The following is a 21,522-nucleotide window of genomic DNA, read 5'->3' on the forward strand; positions in this document are numbered from 1 at the left end:
CTGGATTATTTGCAAGTTTTACCGCACTTTCATTGTCGCACAAAAGAGATACTTTTTCTAGAACTACACCATAGTCTAGCAAAGTTTGTTTCATGTAAAGTATTTGTGCACAACAAGCACCCGCGGCAATGTATTCCGCTTCGACGGTGGACAAAGCCACACTATTTTGTTTTTTTGGAGGACCAAGACACAAGTGATCTACCAAGCAAATGGCACCCTCTGGATGTGCTCTTTCTATCAACTTTGCATCCGGCGTAATCCAAATCGGAATAGCCAATTAATTCAAATAAAGCTCCTTTGGGATACCAAAGGCCAATGCTTGGTGTGTGCTTAAAATACCTAAGGATTCTTTTTACGGCAATTAAATGTGTTTCCTTAGGACTAGCTTGAAATCTAGCACACATACACACACTAAACATGATGTCAGGCCTAGATGCGGTTAAATATAACAAGCTATCAATCATAGAACGGTAGAGAGTTTGATCAACCGGGTTACCTCCCTCATCTAGGTCGAGATGTCCATTGGTAGGCATTGGTGTCTTGATTGGCTTACATTCATCCATCTTGAATCTCTTGAGAAGATCTTTTGTGTATTTCTCTTGAGAGATGAAGATGCATTCTTTCATTTGCTTGACTTGAAAACCAAGAAAGAATGTAAGCTCACCAATCATTGACATCTCGAACTCCTTCGACATCAATTCACCAAATTCTTTGCATGAGTATTCATTTGATGATCCAAAGATGATATCATCAACATATACTTGACAAATGAAGATATGCCCATCAAGCTTCTTGGTGAATAGTGTAGTGTCGACCTTCCCAATGGTGAAGCCCATCTCAATGAGGAAGTCCCGAAGGCGCTCATACCAAGCTCTTGGGGCTTGCTTAAGCCCATATAGTGCCTTGGACAACCTATAAATATGATTAGGATATCTAGGGTCTTCAAACTCAGGAGATTGATCAACATAGACTAGTTCATTAATAAAGCCATTTAAGAATGCACTTTTCACATCCATTTGATATAGTTTCATTTCATGATGTGATGCATATGCAAGTAGGATACGAATGGCTTCTAATCTTGCAACCGGTGCAAAGGTCTCTCCAAAATCCAAGCCTTCAACTTGAGAGAACCCCTTTGCAACTAGTCTTGCCTTGTTCCTCACAACAACACCTTGATCATCTTGCTTGTTGCGGAACACCCACTTCGTTCCAATGACTCTTGCACCTTTTGGTCGCTCTTCAAGAGTCCAAACTTTATTGCGAGGGAAGTTGTTCAACCCTTCATGCATGGCATTGATCCAATCTGGATCTTTAAGAGCTTCTTCTACCTTGGTAGGCTCATAGCAAGAGACAAAAGAGTCATGAGCAATAAATGAAGTAAGTTTTTGAGATCGAGTCATTACACCTTTTGATGGACTCCCTATGATGAGATCTTGTGGATGATCTTGTAGGAGAGGTGTATTTCTTCTATTGACCACTTGAGGAGGAGGTTGTGGAGCATCAACATCTTGTGCTTATACCACCATTTGCTCATGGGAGATATGAGTATCTTCATTTTTCACTCTCCCATCTTTTTCACCATCTTGTGGTACATTTGATGAAGAAGGTTGGTTAATGACTTATACATCATCTTCATTATCTTTTGGCTTGATGTCTCCCACTGGAATATTCTTCATAGCCTCCCTCAATGGTTCATCACCTACATCATCAAGATTCTCATATGCTCCTTGGAAGCCGTTAGATTCATCAAATTCCACATCATATGTTTCTTCAACCAAGCCGGTGGCATGATTAAATACTCTATATGCTTTGGACTTCAATGAGTAACAAACAAGAAAACCAATATCACAACGTCTTTGAAACTTCCCTAGGTGTTGCCGCTTCTTGTAGATGTAGCACTTGCAACCAAACACCCTAAAGAAGGAGACGTCCGGCTTCTTCCCATTGAGCAACTCATATGGTGTCTTGACAAGGAACTTTTGAAGAAATAGGCGGTTGGATGCATAACATGCGGTGTTGATTGCTTCCGCCCATAGAGCTTCGGGGGTGTTGTACTCATCTAGCATTGTCCTTGCAAGAGTGATCAAAGTCTGGTTCTTCCTCTCAACTATACAATTTTGTTGAGGAGTATAGGTTGCGGAGACTTCATGTTTGATTCCAACTTCATCACAATAAGCTTCTATGTTTGTGTTGTCAAACTCTTTGCCATTGTCACTTCTTATCTTCTTGAGCTTCACTTCAAATTCATTTTGAGCTCTCTTGGCAAACTTCTTGAAACAAGATGCAACTTTGGATTTGTCATGAAGGAAGAACACCCATGTATACCTTGAATAGTCATCCACAATCACAAGACAATAGAGATTTCCTCCCAAACTCTTGTATGTTGTTGGTCCAAATAAATCCATGTGTAGGAGTTCTAGCACTCTTGTGATTGACATGAAAGCTTTGGTTGGATGAGTGTTTGCAACTTGCTTGCCGGCTTGACATGCACTACAAAGCTTGTCCTTTTCAAACTTCACATCCTTCAACCCTCTCACCAAATCATTTTTCATAAGCTTCTTGAGTGAGCTCATCCCAACATGAGCAAGTCTTCTATGCCATAGCCACCCAAGTGTGGTTTTGGTGAATAGGCAAGTCTTTAAGTTTGCATCTTCGGAGGTGAAGTCAACTAGATATAAGTTGTTGTATCTAAATCCATTGAATATCACTTGATTGTCATCTACCTTGGATACAACAACCTCCTTCTCGGTGAATAAGCATTGAAAACCAAGATCACATAATTGCCCAACGGATAGCAAGTTGAAGCTCAATGAAGCAACATAGAGCACATTAGAGATGGAATGATCATTTGATATTGCCACTTTGCCCAATCCTTTAACCTTGCCCTTTGAATTATCTCCAAATGTTATTTTCTCTTGTCCATCTACCTCTTCATCTAGTGAGGTGAACATACGAGGATCACCGGTCATATGTTGAGTGCAACCACTATCAATAACCCAATGACTTTCACCGGTCTTGTAGTTCACCTACACACAAGAGATTCAAGTTTTAGGGATCCAAACTTGTTGAGGGCCCTTCACCTTCTCAACAAGTGACTTAGCCACCCAAATCTTCTTAGGCCTACTCTTGTTGGGGGGTCCTAAGAACATGACTTTCATCTTTCCACTAGAATCTTTTCTAAGCATGTAGTGAGCATTGAAAGCAAAGGGTCTAGCATGCTTGGGCAAGGGTTGTGGTGGTGGAGTTTGACACTCATGAGCAAAATGGCCTTCTTGTCCACACTCAAAGCATCTCTTTGGCTTTGGCTTTGGCTTTGATTGTTGGTGTTGAGCTTGGGCCTTCATCTTCTCTACACTTGCCATATATCCAATGCCACTTCTATCCATCTTTATGACGGTATTCATGAGTAGCTCACTTTGAAGATGCTTGCCTCTAGCAAACTTGCTCAATCCCACCTTGAGATGCTCTTTCTCCATCTTGAGCTTCTTGTTCTCTTCCTTGAGAATATCATTGTTATTTTCTTCCTTGAGTTTCTTGTTTTCTTCTTTGAGCTTCTCATTCTCAAGGATCAACTCTTTGTCATGATCAAGAGTTTCGAGCACAATGGTGTTGTGACTTTTCATCTCTTCAAGATCTTTCATGAGCTTCTCATTGTCACTCTTGAGCTTGACATACTCATCATAGTCATTGCACTCAACCACTTGCTTACCTTTGCTACTAAATCCATGCTCAATGCTCTCACCAATTAAATCATCACATGAGGTAGCTATATCAATCTTAACAACATGGTTAGTAGCATCATGTGGCTCATTTGGTAAGAATTCTTGTGCAATAACAAGAGTATCATGATTAATCTTAAGAGTAGTGTATTCATCTTTTAGCTTGTTGTGACTAGTGATAAGCTCATTGTGCACCCACTCAAGTTTATCATGTTTATCTTTAAGCTCTTTCTTAGAAGATTTGAGCTCCTTGAGTTTGGATGATATAGAATCATTTGTTTCTTTGAGCTCATCATTAGCCTTTTCCAATGTATCACACTTAGCTAAGAGTGAATCATTTTTAGCATCAAGTTTTTCATTTGTAGCTCTACTCTTTCTAATGATCTTAGTGTATTTTCTTAGTATTTTGACAAGATCATCATATGTAGGTGAACCATCATCGCTATCGCTATCATCATCACTAGCTTGCTCATCATCACTACTATCATCACTCTTAGTTACCTTGCGTTCACCCTTGGCCATAAGGTATAGGTGTGTAGAGGATGATGGCGATGGTGGCGGTGAGGATGCAAGATCAATAGCAATGGCGACCACCTTCTCATTGTCACTATCATCATCGGATGATCCACTTGATGAATCAATGTCCGTGAGCCAATCACCGACAATGTAGGCCTTGTCACTCTTCTTCTTCTTGTAGAAGTCCCTCTTTTTGCCATCTCTCTTCTTGTATGGCTTGTTCTTTTTCTTCTCATCTTCATCTTCATTGCTTGAATCATCTTTCTTGCCCTTATTCTTGAATTTGTCTTTCTTGGGCTTTGTACATTGATGAGCTAGATGGCCAAGTTTGCCACAATTGTAGCAATCTATCTCGGAGATTAGCTTTCTTCTTGAGCTAGTGAAGAACTTCTTCTTCTTGCCGTCAAACTTGATGCCACTCTTGTTTAGCTTCTTTAGCATCTTGGCGGTCTTCTTCATCATGAGAGCAAGGCTTTCTTCATCATCTTCATCACTTGAGCTCTCATACTCAAGTCTTGCTTTGCCCTTATCTTGGCTAGCTTTGAATGCTAAGTCCTTCTCTTTCTTCTTTATAGAGGATGAGCCATCTTGTGGGGTGATGTGTATGTACATCTCATGAGCATTGATCTTTCCCAAGATTTGTGTCGGTGTAGCGGTGGAAAGATCACCTTGGTGTAGCACGGTCACAATATGGCCATATTTGTCAATAGGGAGGACACTCAAAATCTTTCTCACAACATCGGATGGCGACATTTGAGTAAGTCCAAGCCTATTGACTTCTTCTACAAGAACATTCAAACGTGAATACATCTTATTAGCACTTTCTTTGGGAAACATCTCAAAAAAATTTAGCTTTTTAATTACAAGATGATAGCATTCCTCATGCTCACTCTTGGTTCCCTCATGGAGCGCACAAACGTCCGACCATAGTGCATGGGCATCTTTATGGTTCCTTACACGATTGAACACATCTTTGCAAAGGCCTCTAAAGATGGTGTTGCGAGCCTTTGCATTCCATTTTTCATAGTTCACTTCATCGCCTTGAAGTTGTGCGGCATTCTTAGGTGTTGGGAACCCTTGAGAGGTGGCTCTAAGAATTCCAACGTCTAGAGCTTCTAGGTATGCCTCCATGTGAATTTTCTAATATGGAAAATCATCTCCCTCAAAGATAGGAGGAGGTCCATCCCCGTGAGACATCTTGCTCTAAGCGATTAAGCTTAAAAACATGAGCACGAGGCTCTGATACCAATTGAAAGGATCAAGATGCCCAAGAGGGGGGGTGAATTGGGCTAATTCTAAATTCTCTTGCAATAATCAAATCCTACGGATAGCCCAATTAACCCCTTGTGCCTAGAAGAGTGTTTCTATCAAATTAACGCACAAAAGACTTGCAACCTATGTTCCAAACTTACTCTAGCATAGCAATTCTATGAATGTAAAGACAAGTATTGAATTGCTCAAAGTAAATACTTAAAGTAAATGCTCAAAGTAAATGAAGAGAGGAATGCGGCGATGTTTTGCCAAGGTATCGGAGAGTCGCCACTCTCCACTAGTCCTCGTTGGAGCACCCACGCAAGGGTGTAGCTCCCCCTTGATCCGCGCAAGAATCAAGTGCTCTCTACGGGTTGATTCTTCGACACTCCGTCGTGGCGAATCACCCATTGATGTTACGATTATTGATATATCCTATTGATGTTTATAGGATCAAATGGAACTTTTAAGTAGGATCAGATACTATGCACAAGTGCATGATAATCAATTTTGGCTCAGTAGGATTGTATTCATAACACTTATGATCTATTGAACACTTAAAACATTGGTATAAAGAAACCAATAGGTGGGGCATGGTGCATCTTGCTCAGATTCTACGACCCTTATCAAGGCCCCGTTCGCTGGTCTAAAACTTGGCTGAAACTGGTTGAAAAACACTGTTCCGGCTGAATTGTTGTGAGAGAAAAACACTTTTCTGGCTGAAAAAAGCCAAACAAATCGAATATGGGGTAAGCCGAACAGAGTCCAAAATAGTTAAGGTGTGGGCACCTTGCTATTGCATTGCGTCAGAATCTATTATCTCTAGCAAAAAAGGATCTTTTTATCTAACACCTATAATGCTATATCATTGTAGGTGTTTGTCCCACGATCTTAGGCAAAGTGAAGTATGTTGATATTGATGTGTTTTTAGTAGATGAATAGAAGAGAACCATTAGTTTTATTACAACAAATATGACATCTAAAAAAAGCCTTACCTTTCTGTATCAATATTTGTTAGTGTGTCACAACCTTGTGTTTAACATGGATGCAAGATATTGGTTGCTACTAACATATGAACAAAGCTTACCTTTGATTGCACCCAAAACCTTGCTCTTCACGCCCTTTAATCATGCACATGTTAATCATAATTTTTTAAATTTCTGTTGTGGAATAGTTGGAAGTCATAGATGTTTCAACTCTCCTGCTCACTGCTCAACCAACATGTAAGAAAAGGAGAGAAAGCAAAATCTGATCTACTCTTAAAACCCTATTCATAAAGAGAACAATTTCTACAATAACCCCGAACCCCAGGGACCCCATCCAAAACCCCAGGCAATATTTCTATCCCCTACGCCTCTCTTCAGCTAAGCCTGTTCGTAGATAGTATTTGACTTATAATACTAACTAACAATATTTTTCTCTAACGCTACTCTCCTCCGTTCCCCAATCTCTCTCCTCGGCCACCTCCCATCTCCGCCCCTCCTCCATCACCTCACCGCCGCCAGCGCCCAAACCCTACCCACCGATGGCCTCCCCGGCGCCGGCGTCCACCGCGGCCGCCGCGGCCAACGCTCCTCCACCGCGCATCGGGCTCGCGGGCCTCGCCACCATGGGCCAGAACCTGGCGCTCAACATCGCCGAGAAGGGGTTCCCGATCTCCGTCTACAACCGCACCGCCGCCAAGGTGGACTCCACGCTCTCCCGCGCGCAGGACGAGGGCGCGCTGCCGGTGCTGGGCCACCGCGACCCGCGCGGGTTCGTGCTCTCGCTCGCCCGCCCGCGCACCGTCGTGCTCCTCGTCCAGGCGGGCCCCGCCGTCGACGCCACGATCCAGGCCCTCTCCCCCTACCTCGATCCCGGCGACGCCATCGTCGACGGCGGCAACGAGTGGTACCAGAACACGGAGCGGCGCATCGAGGAGGCCGCGGCGCGCGGGATCCTGTACCTCGGGATGGGCGTGTCTGGCGGCGAAGAGGGCGCACGGAACGGGCCCTCGCTCATGCCCGGCGGCCACGTCGATGCCTAGAACAACATCAGGGACATCCTCGAGAAGGCCGCGGCGCAGACGGAAGACGGGGCGTGCGTCACCTTCGTTGGGCCCGGTGGTGCCGGCAACTTCGTTAAGATGGTGCACAACGGGATCGAGTATGGCGATATGCAGCTCATCGCTGAGGCATACGATGTGCTCCGCAGAGTTGGGGGCCTGTCCAACTCGGAGATTGCCGATGTGTTTGCGGAATGGAACAAGGGCGAGCTCGAGAGCTTCTTGGTTGAGATCACCTCGGATATATTCACCGTGGCTGACCCATTGGATGGGAGCGGCGGGGCCCTGGTTGACAAGATTCTAGACAAGACTGGGATGAAGGGGACTGGGAAATGGACGGTGCAGCAGGCTGCAGAGCTTGCAGTGGCAGCACCCACAATTGCCGCATCACTGGATGGGAGGTACTTGTCAGGGTTGAAGGATGAACGGGTTGTGGCTTCTGGGGTGCTCGAGGAAGAGGGGATGCCAGCAGGGCTGTTGGAGACGATTAATGTTGATAAGAAGGTGCTGGTGGATAGGGTCAGGCAAGCGCTTTACGCCTCGAAGATTTGCAGCTATGCACAGGGCATGAATCTGCTGCGAGCCAAGAGTGTGGAGAAGGGTTGGAACCTTAACCTTGCAGAGCTTGCCAGGATTTGGAAGGGCGGATGCATTATCCGTGCGAGGTTTCTTGATAGGATCAAGAGGGCGTATGACAGAAATCCTGAGCTTGCCAATTTGATTGTTGACAGAGAGTTTGCAAGGGAGATGGTGCAGCGGCAGAATGCGTGGAGGTGGGTTGTGGCACGGGCGGTGGAGGCTGGCATTAGCACACCAGGAATGACTGCTAGCCTTTCGTACTTTGATACCTACAGATCAAGTCGATTGCCTGCAAACCTGATCCAAGCACAGAGGGATCTGTTTGGTGCACATACCTATGAGCGCATTGACCGTCAAGGTTCATTCCACACAGAATGGAACAAGCTGGCGAGGAGAAGCAATGGTGCAGCCATTTGAGGAATTGGTTGGTATTAGCAGTGCTGTTTGCTGCTCTGGGTGATTTCTCTTTGTGGGTTCTCTTTCATTTTACTATTGTTGTCTTTATGCTTCTAGATCCAAGTTGTATACTTTGAATAATGCTGTACTGTATGGTTGGCAAGTGAAGAACATTGTGTAGCTTCAGTTTTACTGTGATCTAGGTACACCCAGTTTGATACTCTTAACTTTGGTATGCAATCGCTATGATGCCTCTCAAATCCCAATGTTGTGTCTTTAAAGAGTTATCTGAAATGTGTTGAAATTGCTACTAAGAGTAGTGAGTTTTGCATCATTTATCTGAAATGTGTTGAAATTGATACTAAGAGTAGTGAGTTTTGCATCATAACCTCTCAAATCAATGGTGTCTTTGAAGAATGGTATGCCATGTGTAGAAATAAGAACTACTACAGTTGTGAGGTCGTAGTGCCCCAGTATTGAAGGTAACTCATGAGTCATATATGTCCCTTAAAAAAAGAATCTTACCTAGATGTCTGGGGATCTCTACCTATAAGCCAATGATCCTGGCCTGTTTCTTTAAGCGGCTTTTAGTGAAAAAGATATAATTCGTGCTCGTAGTTTACTGTGCCAGCTATGCTAATCAGAAATAACTTTCTGAAATATGCATAATAGTACCCACTCTTTGCCAGAAAATAAAGATGCTGCCATTTAATATTTTCATACAACTAAGCTGGTACTTGAAGTGGTCGTGTAATTTCTAAGACATCTAATTTGTGAAGTTATAAATTATAATGTCTACTCCTTAAGTTTGCAGACCGAACCTTTATTTTATTCATTTTGGTTGGTTAGTATGGATGATCAAATTAGTTTTATTTTGTGTTCTGTATAATTGGCTATAAATATATAATATTCTTATATGCATGATTACTTGTTTATTTGTGGCACACTTGTGTCAAGTACTCAAGTCAGATACATGTGCTGTTAGTGAGTTTGACATGTTTGCTAGGGCATGATCAGCGATAAAGAGCTATCTAGATCTAGATATTCTCAATTGAGTTCATGTCATGTTTGACCCGTGAAGTTATTGTCAGTTGCAGGTTTTTTTAATGACTTAAACTACTATATGACTCTGCTGCAGCTAAATGGTCAACTCTAAATGCATTGTAGCAAAATCATATCTTCTTTGCTGTAATTTGTACTTTCTTTGTTCCAAATTATAAGTCACTTTGACTTTTTTGGTACATAGATTTTTATATGTATCTAGACGTACATTATATCTAGACATGTAGCAAAATGGATGTACCAAAAAAGTCAAAGTGACTTATAATTTGGAATGGAGGGAGTAGTTGATTATGATTCTATTTCTATGCTAACAATGATTTGTTGATTTTATCGGGCTATTATACCAATCAAGTTTTAATAATTGTGAGACATATGTGGTAGGGATGCTGTGCTGTTAATAATATATGGAAATGAATTGCTAGCTCATTGCATTTTTCAAGAGCAAAGCACTTACGATATGGGGATGATGGGTGTGGTGCAACCATCTAGTGGTAGAATTTCTGGGACCATATCATTGTCTGTAAGAATTGGTACTGGCATTTATACAATTTCTTTACATATAACTGTGCAACTTTGTCAAATTGATTGAGATGCGGATGTTTGTGTTAGCATGGTTTGCTCAATGAAGGCTGTGGCAGTTACTAGTAATTTTGCTTTGTGTTAAATTCTGAAAATTAACCGTCAACCAATCATGTAAAACCTGCTTGAAGCCTTGAACCATTTCTTATGTAGATTAGTCTGTCATGGTTTTGTCACTTTAGTATTCCTCAGAATTTTCTGAGGCCCTACCATCTGTTAACTTCATGGGGCTAACTCATTTGCCATTTAATGTAGCAGAACATTTGGTATTTTTCATTTGTTATTAATAACTTAGTGTTTATCTAAATTTTCATGTGAAGGCTGTTCTTGAATAGAATAAGAGCTGATTATTATGTTTGCTTATATTCAGATGAATTTCCACAGCTTGGTCAATTTTGAGGATCAAAACTGCCCATTCTGTAAAGTGAGGTTACTCTGCTGGGCCAACGGGCCACCATTCCAGACAGGTCCAAGTTGAGCCAATGGGCCTTTAAACTCTACATTTATGAATTATGATTCAAGTTACTCTGTTTGTTGAGCTGTGCTTCAGTTATATAAATGTCATTAGATGCATTATGCAAGGAACACTGTCAGTTCATTCAGCCATAGAACTTTAATTCTGATCACAATTGAGAACCTTGTGATGATCAGCAAATGTTGTGACCAAATTCTTTTTAGTATTTAACCTTCCTGAGTGTTATCTACTGTTTCCTACAACTAATGTAGACCAACCAAGTACATTATCTATAATTTCCATATCTAACAAAAGTTTCTGATATTGGTTTTAATTTGTGGTGGTCAACTAATGTACGCCAACCAAGTGATTGTGATTCATTCTTCCTTGATCCTATATCTAGTTTTGTTGTTCATTAATGAAATAACAACAAGTGTATGTACTTGGCAACTTGCATTTCAGAGTGAACATGTGAGTGTTAACTGTCTTGCACATACAATTTCATTGATCGAACACTGTCTTGCCATAAAGTTTCATTGATCCTCCCTCCCTCCCTCTATGTGTGAAAAGATCCCTATATCTCTGCCTATGGAGTTTGTTGCTCGATAACGAATATAATCTTGATCATATTCTGGAGCTGGATTTGATTGTTCCTGTTTATCTTCCAGTTTAGCAGTTGAAAAGCTGCCATGCTATGATTATAATTGAATAACTGCATAAGTAGGTCTATGTTTTCATTGGGAATAATGTGCCCAGGTCACATCATTTTGTGTTGAATTTCCGCAGGAAGGTTAATATTTGGTTATTAGTCTCTAGTAGCTTTTTTTCGTGATGTTTAACTGTTGCTTCAATAGTTCTGCATTCTTTATAGGTATTATCACCTTTCTGCTCTCATCTATAGTTGTACTGCTACTGAAAAGATCTCCCATGCGCAGCAAACTTATACTATGCCTAATCAAATATGATGTTTTTATGAAATTCCATTGAGGTATTACATCTGCTCTGACTATTTTAGATCTGATTTTTTTTTCTCAAACACGTAGGAGAGTTGCCTATCATTATATTAAAGAAGGATAAAAGGGTAAAGAATCCCGGTTACACCAACATCCACATACCCAAAGGATCACAATATTAGATACGCGCCTTTTTATTCGCGCCTTATTATTTTGGATCTGATAAAAATGTTAAAGCTGTATATGTGCTGTGTCTTTTTCTAAAATTTGGTTGCATTTCAGGTGATAATTGAATAATTGTTAATTGATACTTTCTAGCAAATTCTGCTGCCCAAATCACGTATCGCTTCCCTCGGTAAAGTAAGTTTAATGTTTGATATAGTTAATTTACAAATAGCTTGAAATAAAAAATAATGAACTTAAATGTTAATATGTGTTTTTCTATCTTATGGCCTCCAATGATTGGTTTGTGATACACAGAAACCTGATTATACCCTGATCTATTTGAACTGAAACACAAAGCACAGATACAGTTCTGAGTATAGCCGTGAGAGTTTAATGCAGTTTATTTATATAAGCACTGCTATAAGAAAACATTTGTTGTCAACTACTGTGATTCAATCATCGAGGTGTGATAACTTTCTTTATTTTGTATGACACAGCAAATGTTGGGTGAAGTAAAAAATTGTCATCTATTGGTTGGCCTAAGATAGATATGCAAGATAGTGGTGATGGTTACATCAGACATAACAAGTCAGTCTAGGTTGCCTGCATGTTAACAGCTAACAGATGAATTCTAATCTACTCTCTCCATTCCAAATTATAAGTCATTACAACTTTTTTGGAGAGTCAAAGCATCTCAAGTTTAATCAAAATTATAGAGAGAATTACAAAAATTTATAAAATCAAATAGGTATACTATGAAAATATAATTAATAAAGAATCTAATGATGCTTATTTCGTATCATAAATATTATTATTTGTTATATAAATATAAATTTGGTCAAACTTGAGATGCTTTGGCTCTCAAAGAAAGTTGGAATGACTTATAATTTGGGATGGAGGGAGTACTAGTTATTGGTGATTTGCATTGTTTATTAACCAAAAATTATGCTTGCACAATATTGGCGTGATTCACTTCTGGATCGCAATTAGTGGAGAGGCTAGTTCCCTGCCCACTTCTGGGTATTTGCCATGTTGCCATTCCTATGCTGTAGGCTGAGACCTAGGGTCATCTGCTTGTACCGGTGCGTGTAGTGTTGGTTTCGAGGGCTGAGAAAAGTGACAGGCATATGTGCGGTAGTAATAGCAATGCATAATATTAGGTTTTCCCCATTTCGGACCAGATTTAATGCTCTCTTGATGCATAAGCTTCATTTAAAAGGCTTTTGCAATTTTTTTATTTAGGTAAGGATTTATCACTATGAATAGTAAATATGTGTGGTACTGTGGTTCTTACTGGAGCATTTAGTAGTGAAGCTGAGGGCTCCAAGACATGATTTGATGCTGGTTTGGAGCTTTGCTCTTCATTTGCCTCTAAAACTCTACTTTTGAAACATTCCGATCTGGTATAAGAACTATTTGATACTCTGCTTTTGAAACATTCCGATCTGGTATAAGAGCTATTTGAAACTCTGCTTTTACAATCTATAAGCACGGTCTTGTTATCCTTTTGCCAAAAGGAGTGCATAAATTCGTTTTATTAGTAAAAAAATTATAATACCGCTTAATTAATTTGGAAACTATTGTCTTAGAAATATGTAATATCGTTTGTTGATTTGGTCCCTCCCTAGAGCTCTGTTGTATCAGGTTGAGATCTGAGGAGATCATCAAATTTTCAGCATAGTGTTTTCTTTCTTTCTTTTTTTTTTGTTTCTTACACTTACTCTCCATCAAGAGTGATGGCTTTTTATTGACCGTGCTTTCTCTCTTTAATCAATGATGTGCGATTCTCCTGCATGGTAGATAATTTGCTTTTTCAGTATAGTAATGGCTAATCAACATTGTTGTTGGAAATACTTGAGTAGCATGTAGCTATGTTACCAAGAACCGATGTAACCATTTTTTCGGGCACATCTTTCCATATGCCTTCAAGTCTATGGTGTGTGTCTGCACATCAAAATATTATGGCTTGTTTTAGCTGTGGTAGACGTACATCAGGCTACAGGTTCATTCGGCGACCTTATACAAGCTACAGTAAAACAGGATCCGTAAACTCTTACAGTACACTGAGATAGGTTTGTGTGAAAAACTTTGAGAGTACTTACACTTACTCCGTTCAGTTACAAATATGTCACATTTGACTTTGCATGGTCTTTGAGGTAGGGTTTGGAAATCTGTTGGTGGGTTTCAATCAGTTGGTTATTATGGAAAAACTCATATTTGCTGGCTATTTCTTTCTGAGAGCTGGTTGGTGTAAGGTTATTTGTTTGAGCCGGAACAAATTGTGTATTCTTTTTCTATCAAAGACATTTTTATCTTTTTGCCGGGACTAGGATAACAACGGTGAAAAAAGGATTTCCATTGCAAGTAAGACATATACCTGACTACGAAATCTCATTATGGACGATAAATCACCATTGATTCACTTGTGGACGCAACCTAGGGTAGCAGGCAAAGAAAGCTATTGAACCCAATTTACAAGCACTCTTCAACGTTATTCACCTTGATTTTTCCCCCTTCATACTTAATCCAGATCTTTGCCAAGTATGTGCTGTCCTTGTTCTTTGCAACAGTGCCTCAGCCAAACCAAGCCAGTTACAGATGGGCATGGTCTGTATGTATGTGGATCACCAGGCAGATGTCTTTTCTGCCATCGCTACAGTTCATGAACATCGCTTGTCTTATAATCCGTACTTTTCGGCTTGTCTTTTCAGCCGGAACAGTGTTTTTCTCTCACAACAAATCAGCCGGAACAGTTTTCAACTTGTTTTTTCAGCGAAGTGAACAGGCCATAACTTCACATTTATCTTGTCTATGAGTGGATGAGTCACCACAAGATCATATCTATCTTGGCAATGATCACAGCACAATGGCCCCACCACTCGTATATAATTCTTCTTCCCCAATTGCTAGTTTGCATGTTAACATTCTTGCTATGCTCAGCTCAACCACCACAGCTACACCTACTGAAAAGACAGCAGGGCTAACTAGCTCTTTGAGAGGAAAAGGATGTCCATTGACACCTAGCGTCTCCTTTTATTGATGGTCCTGACTATGGTGGAGCTGGTTCTTTCATTTTCAGGTTCACACGTGGGAGTGGAGTGACAGGGCCCTCATGAGTCATGAACCACTTGGTGAAGGCTCCTGAGGATTGATATTTCGGTGTAAATAAAGGCAAAATACTGACAGCTGTTCACCGTCGGACTTATATTCTTGTTTATGCAGTGATTTGGAATTTTTTAGTGCAATCTATAGGTAGATCATAAAAACATTGTATTCCATGGTAGATTGATTTCTTGGTATAATTTGCTTGTTCTTTCACTGGATTCTTCTGATGTTTATTCTTACAACACGATGTGGTGGTGGAAGAGCAAACCACAGTTGCCAGACCTTTCTATTAGTGGAAGTGAATCTGATCAGGACCTTTAACATAAAGAGAATTGGAAGCCATTAGTTGATTAGGTGCGTGTGAATAAAGAGCTAGCACACATTATGAGTCCATGACCCACTTCAAGTCTAAGAGCTTTCTTTTTTATTAGGTCCATAGACCATACTGTGATTAATTTACATTTGTGCAAAAGAGAAGCGACTTTCCCCATCAGAGCAGAGAGGAATGACGGAAGAGTCATTGAGGCTTGTACTGATTTGCTGTGTTGTACGATGATTATTGACCATTGTTCCTTTTTACCTTCAAAGTGATTCGACAAGCAAGCGTGTGCATATACTTTTCTATGTTCCCCATTATCTCTAATGATTTCTGGATGTAGCATCCGATTTTAAGGACAAAATCAGATACACTCCATATGTGAGCCCAGGAAATCAAATCTCACATGTAGCTACAAATAAGGGTAATATCAACAGATAATGTTCAATATATAATATACTTAATATAAAGAATATAACCTTAGATAGTAAACAGCGAAAAGACAACTTCGATCTTCGGGTGAAGACTCTAATTTCACAGAGGCAACTGACTGGTTGATCGTAAGCCTAATTCCTTCAAATTCTAGCAATCTAGTACTCATCCAGGATTTTTTCAAAGATTTAAAAAGTAAAGCAAGCGTAAGTACATGTCGTACTCAACAAATATAACATGGAGTTCATAAGGCTCAAAAGGTTGACACTGGTTTAACTACGATTAGCTTTTAATTGTCATGATTTTAGCATAGGAGTAGCAACAAGTTTATCACAAGCCCATATAAACACATGATCAGGTAAACATGAATAATGAATAGCATAAATAGTAATTATTAGTGAGCATCTTTATCATCGGTATCATCAGTGTTCATCATCTATTCCGTAAGGGTCCAAGGCTGCTCGTGACCGTGAGCATGACTGATATACTAGTTTTACACTCTGCAGAGACTGTACACTTTCACTGTGAGTCGTGATTTACCCTTTCGTCCGAGGTAGCTAATCTCTTGACCTACTTCCAAGGAAGGTCGACAGGGTTCACTATGAAGCCTTTCAAAGGTTCGTCTAACAAGTTAGGGCCATTAGATTCACTCGGCAAGCAAATGTAGGAACACCGTTCTCGATGGCACAATGACACACAGCCTATACACAAGCGGACAGAGGCTGTCCTATATCCGATTCGTCAAGCCATTCTTACGCCAATAAAGGTAACCTCTAACAAGCTAGAAAAGGTCCTCATACTGAGTTAAAGCCAGAGCCATGTAGCCCTCACAGCCGTACTGTAAGTCCTGAATGATTACTTACAGATAAGTCCTTAGGGAGAGGAATCTAGAGCACCATAAAAATAGCCCAATGCTCTAGCCCCCTGGTTCCATGTTGCTAAAATGCATCTTTTAATATTTATTGCATATATCATTAGTCAAGTTACAAGATCATGGTTTCAGTTGAGCACTAGCATCATACTAACCAATGCTACCCCATAGGTAACAAGGAATCCAGGATATTAAATAGCCAAAAAAATTACTACGGTTGCTAAGGTAGACACATATAATATGAATTAGATGATTAAAGTTGTATAGGACAATAAGGAAAGATCACATGCTATACTTGCCTTAAAACTCACATCCTTCTTCTACTGAATTGTAACCTCCAAATGACTTCTTCTGGACCACCAACATATTTTATATCACCAACGCAAAGCTTACCGACTGGACATGATCATAAAGCACCACACAAGCATCCATACAATCATACATGAAGCAAACAATAGAACTAAATTAGAATAGTACTCCAAACATATAAAATAGTAAGTAAAAAGGTTTTAAAGATATTCTACACGTCGCTACGAACACACAGACACGAAAAACACGCTAATCGGAACTACGGTTGTAAAGAAACGACTACAGGGTTTTATATTATAAAAGAAAGAGAAGACTATAAGCTTGATTTATGTTAATTAGGAAAAACTATGTGAGTAACATTAATTTAGATTAAACAAATCATATTTATACTTAAAAATTGAGTTGAAGCTAATCATATTTTATTTTTAATATATTTTGATATCATTTATGCCAACTCAACTTTAACTTGCAAATACAAACTGACATGTGAGAACATCTAATCAAATTTGATGTGTGTTTAGACTAAACATATTATAATTTAGAAACATATCTATGTTAGCAACTAGTCATGTTAAAACTTATTTGCAAAAGAGCATTGTATATAATTATGTTGCTTTTATTTATAAAAACTAGTTGCATGCATATTAATCAAATTAATATTTAAGCATATATATAAAAGTCACTTGACATGAAAAACGACGACACTAGCATGTAGATCATGTCGATACGAATCTAATGCAATTGGAACGACTCGAAACGGACTTAAAACGAATATACGACGACGATATTACGAACCGGTGGTAATTTCATAATTACCTCGTCTTCATCCTTTGGCCCCCGTACAGCCACCACACGGCCATGGCAACAGCAGCTACGCAGGGGTGGGCTCGACTTGTTGCACGAAGGAGAGGATGGCCGGGTTGGGTAGCGCAACGGCAACGGCGAGAAAAGAAGGAGAAAAATCTAATTTACTACACAAGCGATTTTTCAAACAAGGGGCTCCCCTTACGGTAGTTTTGGTGTGCTTTGTCCAAGGGGTTGGTACATATTTATAAGGATAAAAACTCTCCACATCTACATCAACTAGTAATATGGTACTAATTGATGTTGCACCCTCCATATTTACTAATGGAACTAAATAATCATTAAAGCCCATTAGTAAATAAATGCATGGGCCTTTGAGTTTTTTTAGGATTATTGCACATGGGCTTTGAGAGTTGGTTGGAAAATGAGATATATTATTTATTTTTGGAATTAATTAATTTTATGAATAAAATAATTCAAGAAAAGTCCAGAGTTAATATTTAAGCCACGAAAAATACTCTGAGACCTCCGAAAATTTAGAAAAAAATTCCCAGAGACACTTTGAAACATGATGAACCCAAATAAAGTATTTGGATCTCATGAAAAGATTGTTGGAAACTTGGAATATAAAGATTAAGGTGAAGGAGGTAGAAATTAAATTTTAGAAAGAAGCTGAAAAATTCCTAGAGATATTCGTCTCCTAAATGTATTTAAAAAAACACATTTTACACATAGAAACACAATATGCTACCGACATGAATGCAACAAACACGTTTCTACCTTAAGATAAATTTTAATCTAATGAAAATTTATTATTTTCCCATATTTTCATGAGCATAAAAATACAAAATTAAATCATTTTAGCTCTATTTCAAGTTTTAGGGTGTTACAATTCTACCCCCTTAAGATGAATCTCGTCCTCGAGATTTGGAAGACGGTGATAAAAGAGATACAGATTCTCCGCCTTTGGGTTCTTCTCTACTTTCTCGTGTAGTTCCATGGTCTTGATAAGGATCCCACTTTACTTTGCATACCTGTTAACCTTACTCCAAGTATCTTGGCAAACTGATTCCAAGATTCTAACTGATACTCCAAACAATACTCAGGTAACTCCAATCACTAGGCCACCTTTTCTTTTAGTCCATAATATCAATTCTTTTTCTTAAAATATTCACCTTCCAACATAGATTCCTTACTTTCTTGGTCTAAAGTAGATTCTATTGTCAACTTTAAAACATTAATGACTTCAGATGCTCAGATCAAGTTGCTCAACTCTCAAACGACTATTCTTAGTCCATGGTGTCGTCCAAATCTTCTTAGCATAACTCTCTCTTGCTAAAGACATTGGCAATGACTTTTGCTTCTCCAAGTGATAGCACTTTTTCAAGTCATAAAACCTTGATTGCTTCAATCCAAACCTTCTTATCATGCTTAGGCCCCGTTTGGCAGGGCTTCACTTCACTAGTGAAGCCATTTTTTTGGCTTCAGCTCCACGAACAGTTCCACCGGTGGAGCTGAAGCGGTTTTGGTAAACCGTTTGGCAAAATGGCTTCCCTATGAGAGCATGTTTTTAGGGGCCTGGAGGAGAAGCCGGAAAAAGCCACTTTTTTTGGCTCCATCTCACCCCAAATCACTGTGAGAGCATGTTTTTAGGGGCTTCACAAGTGAAGCTATTTTACTTTACCCCGTTTGGTAGAAAATGGCTCTAAACGGCTCCTGAAGCCGGTGGAGAAGCCCTGCCAAACGGGGCCTTAGTATATCATTGGAATTTCCTAAGACTCCATAGAACCATCTATAGTTATCAGATATCTCATTCCTATGTCATCAACGCCTACTTGTCCTAGGTATGTTGAAGATTGGACTTCTAGCTAAGGATAGCTCAAATTGCAGAGCCATATTGATGAATGCATCCATTCCTCGTAGATGGTCCAATAACTTATCAACCGAGCAAAGGATACTTACTGTGGCTTATGAAACCCTTAAGTTGTATACATCCTCTGAGTATACACCTTCTAATATGTCATTCTCATATTCCTCAGGTGCAGGTTTAATACCCTCATACTCAATTCTTTCTCCTAATGATGTTATTAGAAGCACCGAACGTTGGGCATACTTAATCACTCCTTTGCGTGCAGACAACCATCCCATTCCAAGGATAACATCAATGTCCATTAATTTCAAAACAACAAGGTTTGCCTTGAAGTTCTTCCCTTTTATGTTAAGACTAACTTTTGGGCATATGCGGTTTGCCTTCTTTTCTCCTCCTAGAGAGTTAACTATCACCAGTCTCCTCATTGGAAGCATAGTTATCTTATAATCTTCCACACATTTCCTAGAGATGAATGAATGTGAAGCACTAGGGTCAACAACCCCATTGCAGTGGCTGAGCTTACTGTAATCAAACAATACACAACGTCCTGAGTGGTAATCATATCCACATTGTTCAGACTTCTAGGGATGTACTTTCACTTTAATTTATTTTCTTGCACCTACTTCTTATGGACATTCTATTCTAGCTCCTGCTGCTGTCGATTCCGGCTTTGATTACTCTCAGCAAACTTCTCAAGATACTTGTTCTCATAATGTTCAATTTTACCACAATCATAATCTTCCTCACCAGTAGAAGTATTTGTCTTTATCACAGTGATAGTGGGAGATGATAGACATGGCTCTTGCGAGCTAAAAAGCTACACTTTATCATTAGGTTGATGATACTGATCTTGATCATTACTTCTAGGCAGATTCATAGGGTGTGACTGATATTCTGGTGGTGTAACAAAATGGAGACGAGTATTTCTTAACTGGCATTGAAGGTCACGCTTTCTCTTCTTCTCTCCCATCTCTCGACGCTTGTTCTCAATTACAATTGCTTTGTCCACCAATATTTTGAAATCAGGATACACAACAGTCATCAACTATAAATAAACTCCATCATTCAATCCTTTTAAAAAGCATTTCTGCTTCTTAGCATCATTATCCACTTCTTCTTGAGCATAGCGCGACAACTGAGTGAACATGCCACAATACTCACACACAGTCATAGATCCTTGCTTAAGAGCCCATAACTCATCTGGCTTGAGTTCTACCACACCTGTGGGAATGTGGTATGACCTGAAGCTCTCGCTAAACTCCTTATAGGTGATCTGTCCAACATTGTTGGGACATCCATACTGGTAAGACTCCCACCAGTCTTGTGCTGCGCCCTGGAGTTGGCCAGATGCAAAAACACCTTCTCATGGTCATCTCACTGAGCTATGTCCAATTGTTGCTCCACAGCTCTAAGTCAGTCATCAGCTTCTAGTGGTTCGCTTGTATGAGAGAATGTCGATGGGTGTCCCTTCATAAATTCACCACGCTTGTCAATAGATGGTGCTTGATGCGGGTTGCTCAACACACTTTGAGCAATAGCCTGTAATAACCGAGTCTACGCCATCAAAGCTTGCTCTATAGATGGAGAATTGGAAGACGGTGGATTAGAATTGGCAGGATTCCTTCTAGCACCTTGTGAAGCACTTCTCCTAGTAGCAACCATCTGTGTTTCAACATGTATGAATTAGGACTCAGTCATTCATAACATTCTTAAATGTAGCTTCAAGAGATGGCAAAATTGGATTGATAGTATGAGAGACAAGACAAGACCCCACCAAAGAGATAATCGATGCTTCCAAATTAATAACTAGAACATATGAAACTTCATCTTGCAAATCCTTCAACTTGGCTATCCCCCTTAAGAAAAGATCATCTAGGGGACACAAAAAGGGTAGCTTGCACCTCCTTCTAGATGAGCTAACTAGTATCAAGACATTCTGACATCCCAATGAGACTCTTGTGTATGAGCAAGGACAAGAAATCTAAAATTCCTCGCGGGATGAAAAACAGCAGTGAAGTAAAACAGCCGTAACTCTCATTCTGTTAATTGAATGAAGTTATAGCTTATACCATTGTAAAGCTTATCGAATCCTCCACA

At 39.8% G+C, this 21,522-nt stretch overlaps 1 pseudogene; it reads left to right on the plus strand.

Moving 5' to 3' along the window:
- The first annotated feature begins 6,888 nt into the window (after nucleotides 1-6,888).
- Nucleotides 6,889-8,725, plus strand: LOC136481907 (6-phosphogluconate dehydrogenase, decarboxylating 2, chloroplastic-like; annotated as a pseudogene).
- Nucleotides 8,726-21,522: the final 12,797 nt, after the last annotated feature.

This window comes from Miscanthus floridulus, chromosome 9, assembly GCF_019320115.1.
Source record: "Miscanthus floridulus cultivar M001 chromosome 9, ASM1932011v1, whole genome shotgun sequence".
Taxonomy (NCBI): Eukaryota; Viridiplantae; Streptophyta; class Magnoliopsida; order Poales; family Poaceae; genus Miscanthus; species Miscanthus floridulus.